Source organism: Pinus tabuliformis, chromosome 5_1, assembly GCF_031772625.1.
Source record: "Pinus tabuliformis cultivar Carrire ecotype Pingquan chromosome 5_1, CPIR1, whole genome shotgun sequence".
NCBI classification, from domain to species: Eukaryota; Viridiplantae; Streptophyta; class Pinopsida; order Pinales; family Pinaceae; genus Pinus; species Pinus tabuliformis.
In genome coordinates this window covers 87,012,466-87,024,516 of record NC_142305.1, presented here as the reverse complement: position 1 = coordinate 87,024,516, position 12,051 = coordinate 87,012,466, and positions in this window count along the sequence as shown.

Below are 12,051 nucleotides of genomic sequence, written 5' to 3'. Positions count from 1 at the left end.
TTGAATAATACAACAATCAATTGAGAAAGAAACAGAGTTTCAGCAAAGGTATTATAAACAATATTCAACAAACAGTACTTGTTATCAAGGCATGAATAAAAGACACACTTGACACACTGCAGAAATATAATGGGTGAATCTTGTGATGAAGGTGGGCCCTGTCCTTCTCACAAGATTCCCCAGGAGACAATAACTAGAAAAAGATGTTCAAAACAAAATTTTATTTATCCATCAATATGTCATATTACAAAAAGAATTCTAGTCCTTTTCCTTCAGCTGAGCCTTCTTCCACAGTCTATCTCATTTTAATGTAGATGTATCCTCTTTATAAAGAGGAGACTTCTATTACAAAAGATTTACATTATTTTAACCCATTATACAAAAATAGGGAAATCAATTTCCCATCAACAAAATGTTGTTACAGTAATACTGTCTTTAGATTATAGGCGTTACATCCAATGTAGCAGCTTCCTCAGTGATCAGTCTGATTCCTTTGCTACTGTCAAATTTGGAATGAAAATCTTAGCTGTTTCAGCATCGAGATTCGCGTGTTTTTTTTACTGTTTCAACAACTGCAAAAATAGTCTCGCAAACTCCAGGTTGTTTAAGCAACGCGGACTGTACATCATTCTTTAACTGTTCAGCACTTAACAATTTAAAGATTAACTATGAAGATATCGTGATTATATGCTAAATAATTAAACGTATAGTGATGAGAAGAATCATTACATACCTTAGGGATAATTGGGTTAAAATACTAACAAGGACTTTTTAAATATAAGTTGAAAAGGATGATATCATGGAAAAATGTATTGTCAAAAAGGGACAATATGAGGTCCTAACATCCCCCCCAACTGAAGCAGTTGCATGTCCCCATGAAACATTTACTCTGATTCTGAATCGAAGTACTGGGATGTACAGTGCAAATTAATTATACAATAAGTATAGAAGGTGCTATCAGTCGAATCTCTGAAGCCCTAGACATTCTGTAATATCTGCCATGCTACAAGCTCCTCCTTTTTGGGCACCTTTAAGTAGGTCTTATACTGCTATACTGGAAACCAGAGAAGCAGGAAATGAAAATGATAACCCAACCATTTTTCACCACACCGTTGAACACATTTAACATAATTAGGCATTCGTGAAATTGTTGCATGAAGATTAAGAGGGTTAAAGGGATGGTATTCCCTTCTCTCCTTAGGGCAATGTTCCCAGAACAGATTGTTTGCCTGTATGGCAAGAGGTCCTTTCTTTCTGACATACTATTGACACTCCTCTAACACTACTACCTATAATTCTCTGATATGCTCAGTCATTCCTGGTTCTCTTATAACCCGATGATGTTCAGCAATGAAAACAACAGCATTATGTGGTTCAGCTCGGATCCACAGAAGGCGATTTTCTTCGTTATGTTTCGCTGAAAGGAAAGCATTTTGCCATGTGAGTTGATTGGCCATAAAAGAGATAAAGGCTCTAATCTGAATATCACTAGCCACAGGAATCAAATTAAGCTTTCTATCCTCCGGCATGGCTTCATTATGGAGATAGAGTTCACATAATAGATTCTGTTCACTGACTGACGCTGCTGCAAAGGTTTCAATAAACTATTGGGGGGTATACACCTCATGAGGTCATCCATATCTGACTTTTTTACCTGAAGGAATGCTAGGCGTTCTGCTAGAAACACAGAATAGTGAAAGGATGGTTTCCTGGTGGCCAGAAGTATTTGAACTAACTCAAAGATAAGAGACAGTCTAGTTTTCAACTCCTTATTTTCCTTCTCCTATGCATGGAACTATTCCAGGACTTCCCAATTTCTATATACATGATTCTTCCATAATGATTTATGTTCCTGCAATTCGTTTTCTTATGACAGAGCATACTCTTTCTTCCATATATCTCTGAGTTCTTGAATGCTTAGGTTCTGAGTGAAGACAGTCTCTGCACACGGAGGTTCAGTCTGGGTAAACACCATCTTTGCAGACTTTGGTGCAGGATTTTCAGCTTTAACAACTAGGGTAGGCCGGGGTACTTGCGGTTTCACTTCTTTTTCAGAAATATTTGAAGGCCCTACTGGTTCTTGTGTAACAGCAGGGTGTTCCTTTTTAACTATAACAGGAGTAAATGCAGGAGTGGGTCCAAGTAATGGGACTTCGATTATCCTATAACTAGCTCGAGAATAGAGATCACCACATTGGTTGCACATGTATTCATTGTATCGATCCTTTTCTGCACTTTTTTCAGTTGCAAATGCTACGTGAGCTAAAGTATACAGATTAAGCTCTTTTTGATAAGCTTCCCTTGCCATCATTAACTCCTGCTTATAAACCTGAATCTCAACTTTCAAAAACTCATTTTATTGTTGAAGGGAAGCTAACGTGACAGGGCCTTCTGTAGCAGTTGCAGTCTCTGTAGCTAGTTCAAGTGGATGGGAGGATGGTTGTTTGGTGGTAGCTTCATTATTTGTATCTCCAACAGGTGGTTCTTGTGTGACAACTGCTGGTTCATCAGTTAATTCTGTAACAGCTATATCCTCCTGAATATGTGAATTTTGCATATCAGCCGACTGAGTGGCTGGTTCTTCTGTAATAGCTATAGTTTGTGCAGTACCCTGGTTATCTACACTTTTCTCATCAGCAGGTGGCTCTTGTGTATCAACCGCTGAGTCCGTAGCAGCCGAGTCTTAGTCTGTTTCCTGTTCATGGTCATCAGCAGGTGGATCTTGTGTGACACTTGCTGAGCCAGTAGCTTGTTCATGTGGGACAGCTACATGTTGATTATCTATTTCTTGTTTATCAACAGGTGGTTCTTGTGTAATGCATACTGAGTCAGTAGCTGCTATGTCCTGATCTATTTCCTGATCATGATCATCAGCAGGTGGTTCTTGTGTAGCACCTGCTGGACTAGTAGTTGGTTCTTGTGGGACAGCTACCTCTAGGTCGTCTATCTTTTGCTCCTCAGCAGGTGGTTCTTGTGGAACACCTGTTTAGTCAGTAGCTGGTTCTTGTGGGGCAACTACCTCTGGGTTGTCTATCTTTTGCTCCTCAGCAAGTGGTTCTTGTGGAACACCTGTTGAGTCAGTAGTTAGTTCTTGTGGGGCAGCTACTCTAGGTCGTCTATCTATTGCTCCTCAATAGGTGGTTCTTGTGTAACACCTGTTGAGTCAGTGGCTAGTTCTTGTGTAACAACGACATGTTGTACATCGTCTTGGGTGTCTACTTTTGATAAATTAGCAGTTGGTTCTTTTGGAGCAACTACGTCTTCTAAAAGGAATGATGTCACAAAATCCTAGACATTTTGTATTTCGGTACCCGAGGGTGAGGAAGGTAAGGATTCGGGGTCTGGTGGGGTCTAGGATTTTAGGATAATGGGTGGGGAAATTGGGGTGGCAGTCTCTGTTGTTGGTTCAGAAGACGTCCTCCTTCATCTTCGAGGTAAGGAGGCGGGAAAAGCAGTGGTTTTTCTTTTATGGATGGAATTTTCTGGGATAGGATGGACATCAGAAGTGATAGCTTCTTTAATTGAGGCCCTTGTTCGTCTTTTTGATGGAGGCACAACCGTTTCTTGCCTTTTCCTTTTCCTTTTCAGCTTAGCCAGGGGAATGTTGTCGTCTGGATCATCACTGGGGATATGGACAGTGGGAGTGGATGATCAAGGTAAATTATGGGGTGGGGTTGATGCAATGGCAGGGTCAATTGGACTAACTGTCACGGGTGGCTAGGGATTTTCATCATTCACTTTGGGAGTTTCGGCTGCTGCTTGAGAAATTTTGGCAGTTTCTTGGGGATTTTCGACTGGTGGTTGAGTAACTTCAGCAACTTCCTGGGGGTCTTCAACTGCTGGTTGAAGGATTTCAGTAGCTTCCTGGGGTGGGTTGTTAAGGGGAGGAGGATTCTGTAGGGCAAAACCCCTCAGGATTAAAAGCTGAACCAGGCGATGGTGAGTGAGGGAGGGGAGTGGGTACTTTGCATTTGTGGAATAATGTGACATATTCTTTAGACACCTGTTATCACTGAAAAGATTTCAAAGGAAAAGGGTAAGGTAAGGAAGAATTGGTCTTGGTCATTCTCGTGCTCCTATCATGCATAAGAAGCACTTGGCAAACTCAGGGTCAACATACATCAGAGTTCTTTGAAGGCTCAAGCAAGGCAAGTAAGGTAATCCTAAATTTTGATATAGACTACCTTTTGAAGTTTACCTTGAAGAATGGTGTCAAGTTATTTAGTTTTGAACAGCCTCATGTCATATGGAAAAGTCATTTCAAAGTAAAAGAAAGACTCAAGAAAGTTAAAGTTTGGTCTTAAATTGTGTTTTTGTAATTACAAAATAGTTTCGTAGCGTGCTACGAAACTGCTGTAGGTGATGCCTAATGGACAATAGTTTCGTAGCACACTACGAAACTGTTGTAGCTACATATTATCATTTAGTGGATCAATTTTGAGAGACAAAGGGGAATATTTTTAAATATTGGCAGCTGAAAGGATTTACTTAAAAGGTATAAACATCAAGGAAGGGAAAAACAAGTAAAGAAGGACATTTATGAACTCCAAAATTTTATGCTATGAAAATAGCAGTCAACTTCCAAGGCGATTACCAAGCAATGAAAAACTCATATCTGAAAAGTGAAAGACGTTTTCATTCCTAAGATACTGAAATACAAAAATCTCTTCCACTTTCTTCAAATCTGTTATGATCTAGGAAAAAGGAATGACCAAACTTGTGCTACGAAACTGTTGTAGGTGCAGTTTTTCACAAGCATATTTCTCCTGGTTTACACCTATGTTTCAAAGACACATATTGGGCGGTAGGAAAGGTTTTTCAAAAAACCAAGAGAGGGTTTTTTTCAGCACGGGTTGGTTAACAAAAGCCTCCTTCAGTTTTTCCAAATAATTTTTTTACGAGAAGATATGAGCTCTGTCCCAAGACCTATTTTTCAGCCAGAACAGAGCAAGGAACAGTCTCCTAGTTTCTAGGAACAGTAAAAAGATGAGTCATCAAGGGCCAGCTGGAGGGTTATGAGCACCATCAAATTTGAAATCATGGATTTATAGGTATCAAAACGAGTGTTTAATTCCTAGATAAGGTTTGTTTAATCATAATGAGGAGTTACACTCCTAATTGTTTTAGGTCTCTAGGACTGCTAGTTAGTTGTGATTTGCATTTAATAGTTAGTTTTAAGTGTCAATAGGTGTTAGGTCAGGTAGAATTCGAATTTTCCTCATCCTAGAGGAGGAATCTAAGTCATGTAAAGATCTCTATATATAGGAGAAGGTCTAATGTACAAGGGGTTGGAAATTTTCAGAGGAAGACTCATATTGTGCCATTGTAGAAGATTATGTTTTTATGAATGAAGACTTTGGCTTTACTTCTTAGGATTCAGAAGGAGTTCAATGGTGGCTTGTTTATGTTTTTCCTTATTTCCTTATGTGCAGTAGTATGAATGTATGATACTTAGAACTCATTGACATGCTCTAACTTCCTTCATACATTTATGGACTGTGTTTTCCTACATGTCTCTATGTGTTAACTTATATATTGAATTGTTGATGCCCTGACTTCCATGTTTAGCTGATATTGTTATCATACTAAGCTTTTCTGACTCCATAAGTCGAATGGATGTTTATTGATTATGTTTCAACCACTTACACTTCTTCATTTGTTTAATAGAGTTAGCCATCTAATCCATTATCAATATCATTAATCCTTTGAGAGAGCCCTCTCAGGTTGAGGAGGCTAAGCCTCAGCCAAAAGTAGGTTTGAAAGAGTTACACAAGGCCTTCCTAATCAACAGCCTATCAGGCCAAGGTTTTGTGATAATAACACCCAAGCAGATAGTATGGCATATTTAATAAACGACCATGTCTTAAATGATTCAACAACACAAAGTCATGATGGTACACTGCCTAGTAACGTCCTTCGCAGGTGAGGTAGTGCTTGACAAACTCTGCAACCTTTGGCCATGGAGGTGGTAATGAATGCAGTGCAACACCCTTGCCTTTAGGTTCGACCCGCTCCCTAGGTAGAAGAAAATCTTGTTGTGCGTTCAGAATGATGTGTTTACGGTTGAACCATCGGATGCCATCGGCTGGTAATCCTGAAACCTCTGCTATATCTTCCTCTGTTACTAGAATTCGCACTCCCCAAACAGTAGAATAACCTTCCTTTAAATTATGTGTGAATTCTAGGACTTGTTGAGAATCAAATTCCTGGAGCCTTCGGAAATAATCCACCCAGCCTACTTGCAGAAAAAATTGATATGCTTCTGGGTGTAATTCCAATAGAGCCATTGAACCAGGTTCATTTCGAACAGCGTTACCTCACATAGTTACCGGTTCAGTAAAATGCACAATACATAGCCGAGTTACCGCAGCCGAGACATAGTAATATATTTCAAATGAGTTTATGACATAATAAGACAGAGACGGGGTGACGAAACACGGTTGTAATAAAAACGATGGTGATTGGCATATTGGGCAATGATTGCAAAATTTTGATATTCCCCCCAACTACGGCTAAAATGATAAGTTTTGAATGTACGGTGATTTCGGCAATCATATCAGAATCTTCTCATTAACTATAGTTTAATATTTACACATAAACAAGCATACCTCACATTTTACCTTCGATTGTTGTGCTGGAAGTATAATCTCGTCGTTTAATAGATCACCAATGGTTATGGTAAAGGGTTGTAAGATATGAGGGTATTTATATGAAAGGCTTTTTCTATTCACAGGAGGTAATAGTGAAGGAACACAATTATCAGGATGAATGGTTGATTCTCTCAATGGAAAATGATATGTATTGGTCGTTTTTGAGAGGAATTGATGCCTCAATTATGGAAAAATAGGAAACTTGATGCTTTTTTAGAAAGGTGGAAAAAGTTGGTGTTTTGGAAATGGTGTCTCAGCAATGGAGAAAATGGGGAAAAGTTGGTGTTTTGGCAATGGTGTCTCAGCAACGGGAAAAAGAGATGTTGCTGTTAAAGAAAAATAGGAAAATGTTGCTGAAGGATAGTATGAGGGGATGGATTATGAATTGAAGTGAAATGGAAATGTTTCCCAAACTGAAACCTGATCCTGATTGTAATGCAATTGTTCCTTCAGCCAACCTCCGAATCTAAGACCTGCAAAATAAATTGTAATATGGCAGCCCTTGACAGGGATTATTAGTTAAGTAATCTAATCTAATAATAATACAAGAATATATAATGCAGAGATTAAGTGCAGTGAGGGGCAAGAGGCTCCCCAAAAAATATATAATGTGAATCTTCCATGCAAGTGGCCTTAAAATCCTCCTTAGAAATTGGTTTCTGGTACAGACGAAGCCGATACCCATTTACTAACAATGAAGTTCTAGAACCATCAATTGTTAGGAGCCTTACTGTTCCATTGGGAAAAACAGTATCTATCTCGTAAGGTCCCAGCCACCTTGTTCGTAGTTTCCCTTGAAAATTTTCAAACCTGGAATCATATAATAAAGCCCAATTACCTTTTTGGAACTGCTTATGCTTAATAGTTTTATCATGCCACCTGGTTCTTTGCTACTGAATCATAGTTGTTTGATGGATGGAATCTAACCTTTTTTCATCCAATTCCTGCAGTTGTTGCAACCTAGCTGTCTGTGCATTAGTAAAATCAAGGTTAACAGCTAAAGCAGTTCTTAAGGTTTTAATTTCAAATTCCACAGGGAAAACAACGCTTTTACCATAAACCAATTCATAGGTTGAAAAACCTGTAGTGTTTCTCCAAGTAGTTTTGTAAGCCCATAATGCCTTAGGCAGTCTTTGAGACCAATCCTTCCTATTCTCCTTCACTGTTTTTGTTAAAATAGCTTCTATGACTTTATTTGTACTTTCCACCTAACCATTAGCTTGGGGGTGGTAAGGTGTAGTCATTTTATGATTGATATGATATTTTTGAAGCATAGCTTTAAAACCATGAGAACTGAAAGGAGGTCCTCCATCTGTGACTAGTTCTCTAGGCACCCCAAATCTAATGAAGATTTCTTCAAATAAAAAGTTTAAAAAAGATTCTTCATTAGCTTTAATAAGTGCCTTTGCTTCCACCCATTTAGTCATATAATCTGTGAAAACCAATATATAAACTCTTTGGTTGGATGGAGGATTGATGGGCCCTACAAAATCTAGAGCCCATCTTTCAAAGGGTTCAAGTATTACCTGAGGGTTCAGTGGCATTTCATCTCTATGATTGGGTTGGCCCATTCTCTGACAACTGTCGCTGGCCCTGACATATTTCTTTGCATCCTTGAAAAGTGAGGGCCAATAATAACCCATCATGAGAATTTTATGTGTTGTTCTCTTATCTGCAAAATGTCCACCACAAGGGCCATCATGACAAGCCTTCAATATATCATAAACCTCATATTCTCTAATGCATCTTCGGATTTCCTAATCAAGTCCTGTATGAAAAAAACACCCACTTATCTAGTTATACCTAGCACTTTGTTGAATGATCTTTCTTTTCTCCCGATGTGATAGGTGTGATGGTAGCTTCCCTGCAACCAGATAATTAGCACTGTCTACATATCATGGTGAGTGAGAAGATATTGCAAACAAGTATTCATCAGGAAAGGAATCATCTACTGGAGTATTATCATCAGTTTTTATCTGAGAGAGGAAATCAGCAACTACGTTTTCTTTACCTGGTCGATCCACAATTGCAATATCAAATTCTTGTAGTAACAATAACCACCTAGTAACTCGAGCATTTGTAACAGATTTATTCATTAAATACTTGATAGTCGAGTGGCCAGTATGAACAAAAGTAGGATAACCAGTAATGTAATGTCAAAATTTATCAATAGCATAAATAACTGCTAAAAATTCTTTCTCGGTGACTATGTAATTAAGCTCAGCAAGGGTCATATTCTTACTAATGAAATAGATAGCATAAGGAAGATTGTTTTCTTCTTGACCCAAGACAGCTCCAATTGCAGTATCTGAAGCATCAGAGGATATATGAAAGGGAAGTGCCCAATCAGGTCCCCTCAGAATAGGAGTTGTAGACAAATGATGCTTAAGTTCATCAAATTCTTTCTGACAGGCATTAGTCCACTTAAATTCAGCTTTTTCATAAGTAACACAAACAAAGGAGAAGCTATTTTAGAAAAAAAATTGATAAATCTTCTGTAATATCCAGCATGTCCTAAAAAACTTCTTACATCAGTTTGTGTTTTAGGAATAGGAAGGGTCTGAATTACCTGTACTTTGGATGGATCCACTTGAATCCCAAGGAATGAAATGAAGTTTCCTAGTACAATTCCTTCATTCATCATCATATGACATTTTTCGGTACTCAAGAAAAGATTAGCTTGTATGCATCGTTTAAGTACTTTCTCAAGGTTTTGTAGCACATCTTCAAAAGTCACACCATAGGGAGTGAAATCATCCATAAATATCTCCAAAGAGTCATTAAGCATATCGGAAAAGATTCCTATCACTGCTCTTTGAAACGTTGCTGGAGCATTACATAGTCCAAATGGGAGAACTCTATAAGCAAAAGTCCCCCAAGGACTAGTAAAAGTGATCTTGTCTTGATCTTGAGGTGCAATTCTGATTTGGTTATATCCACTAAAACCATTTAAAAAGGAAAAGAGTTTCTTTCTTGACAAGCTGTCCAACACCTGATCAATAAGTGGCAAGGGGAAATGATTTTTTTGGGTAGCTTTATTTAAGGCTCTATAAACTACACACACTCTCCATTTCCCGTTTTTCTTAGGTACTATTACCAACAGAGAAACCCATTCACTGTCAGATATGGGGTATATAAACCCTACATCAAGAAACTTTTGAAGTTCTTCCTTAACAATTTCCCTCAAATTGGGATTCATTCACCGTTGGGGTTGACAAACTGGTCGGGCCCCCTCCTTAATATAGATACGATGAGTACATAATTCAGGGGAGATCCCCTTCATGTCTGTGTAGTCCCATGCGAATGCTTCCTTGTTTTCATGGAGCAACTTCATTAGCTATTATGTTTCAGCATCTGTTAAATTGGGGTTTATGTTCAATGTTTTGCCAGGTTCAATTTCTATTGTTATGCTTTTAGAGGAGATAGTAGTTGATGTTTGAGGTAAATTTTCAGATTTAAGCTTTTGTTGTGTTTCAGGATCCAGAATTGCAGTTAACTGATTATATGCTTCAGAAGTAACTGAGGAAGGTTCAGAAATAAAATTACTAATTACTTCATCTTCAGTGGTATCTTTAAGAGTTAAGGCTTGTCCAATGGTCAAAATGGGTTGAGTATCATTATCCTCATAGTCTAACCATACAGAATCATCATTGTTAATAATAGGTGTAGCATGAGGGTACAACGTAAGCTGCTTAGTTTCACATCCATTAGAAATTTTCATTGAACCTGATCTACAGCTGATAAAAGCATCTGTTGTAGCCAGCCAGGATCTCCCTAAAATCAGAGGATGCCCCCCCAACTTTGCTTTAGTCTGTAATACAACAAAGTCAGCTCGGTAGTTCTAGGATTCAACTGAAATGATCAGGTCTTCAATAACCCCCTCTTGTTTGATTGTGGAACGATCAGCTAATTCCAGGATAGTTGGTGTCTCTCTAATTACATTTTTCAACTGTAAAAGTTGTGCAGTTTCAAGGGTCATAATATTTATAGTAGCACCTAGGTCTACCAGAACTCGTGAAACAATAGTTTTTCTAACCTGTACTATGACCATGGGGTGACCAAGATCACCATATTTTACAGGGGGAACTTTTCCTGACATTAAAGCAGCTAGATCACCCATCACATGAACTGTAAGGGGATCTTTAGCCTTCCTACCAGGTTTCTTGATGCAAATGTCTCTGACGGTTCTGGCATAGATTGGCACATCTCTGAGTGCTTGTAAAAGTGGAATTTTAACATACAGATTTTGCAATTCCCCTAAAAGGTTAAAATCAGACGACTCAAGCGTCTTAGTGAGAGCCAAACACTCAGGGAATGGTGTCTTTGCTATTTCAGCAGTTTTATTAGAGGATGTCTTCACTGTTTCAACGTCCTTATTAGATGATTTATTCTTTTCTATCTCTTCTTTATCAGAGTCGGAAGAGGTAACATCATCTATAATCGGCTCAACTACTCTCCCAGATCATAAATGAATATCATTACATTGCACAGGAGATGTAGGCAGGTTCTGAATGTTGATGACTTGCACAGCTTTATTATTATTAGGGTTAGGGTTCGGTTGTACAGGCAGCTGAGGCTTCATGGTATGATTATTCGGTGGGGTACCTGACGAGAGAGAAAGTTGTTGCTGGAACTGAGGAAATTGGTTTGTGAATGGAGTTCGTTGAGCTCTCCAGTTTGGGTTCCATTGGTTAAAATAGGATTGTTGTAGAAGCCAGGGAGTCCACATTGCAGGGTCTATAAAGGGAGGGTTTGTTTGTTGCATGGGTGGGAAATTCATTTGATTAAAGGGTGGGTATTGCATTTGGTTAAAGGGCGGGTAATTTGATTGATTAAAAGAAGGGTAATTATTCCAATGATTAAATGGCATACTAGAGTTCGTACCTTGTCCTCGTGGTTTCCATTGCCTCCTTTGTGTCAGCAAATAAATTGCTTTAGCTTCCTCCTCAGTTGGTTGTAACGCTGCCTTTATCCCTGGTAAAGAGGGGCATTGTTGAGTTTCATGGTCCTTCTCACAAATGGTACATATTGGTACCCTGTCCAGTGGGCATTCCCTCAGTGGGTGTTTTTCTCTACATTTAAGGCAGAAAATGGCCAATGCAACTTCTGCCTCTGCCTGCTTCTTTTTAGCCTGCAAAGTATTAATCTGTGAAGCAAAAGAACTTAACATTTCAGTCTTGAATTCCTCAAGCAGATTACCTATTTCAGCTCTTGTTCCTCCTCCACTGGCTGATTTCTGGACCCTTGAATAAGTACTATCCCTACTCTTTGATTTATTTGCAGCTCCTCTTGAACACCTCTTGCGGAGGTTAACGATTTCATCATATGATTCTTTAGATATATCCCCTTTACCAAGCATATTTAAGATATCTAAACAATCATCCCTTACCCCTTTCAATAA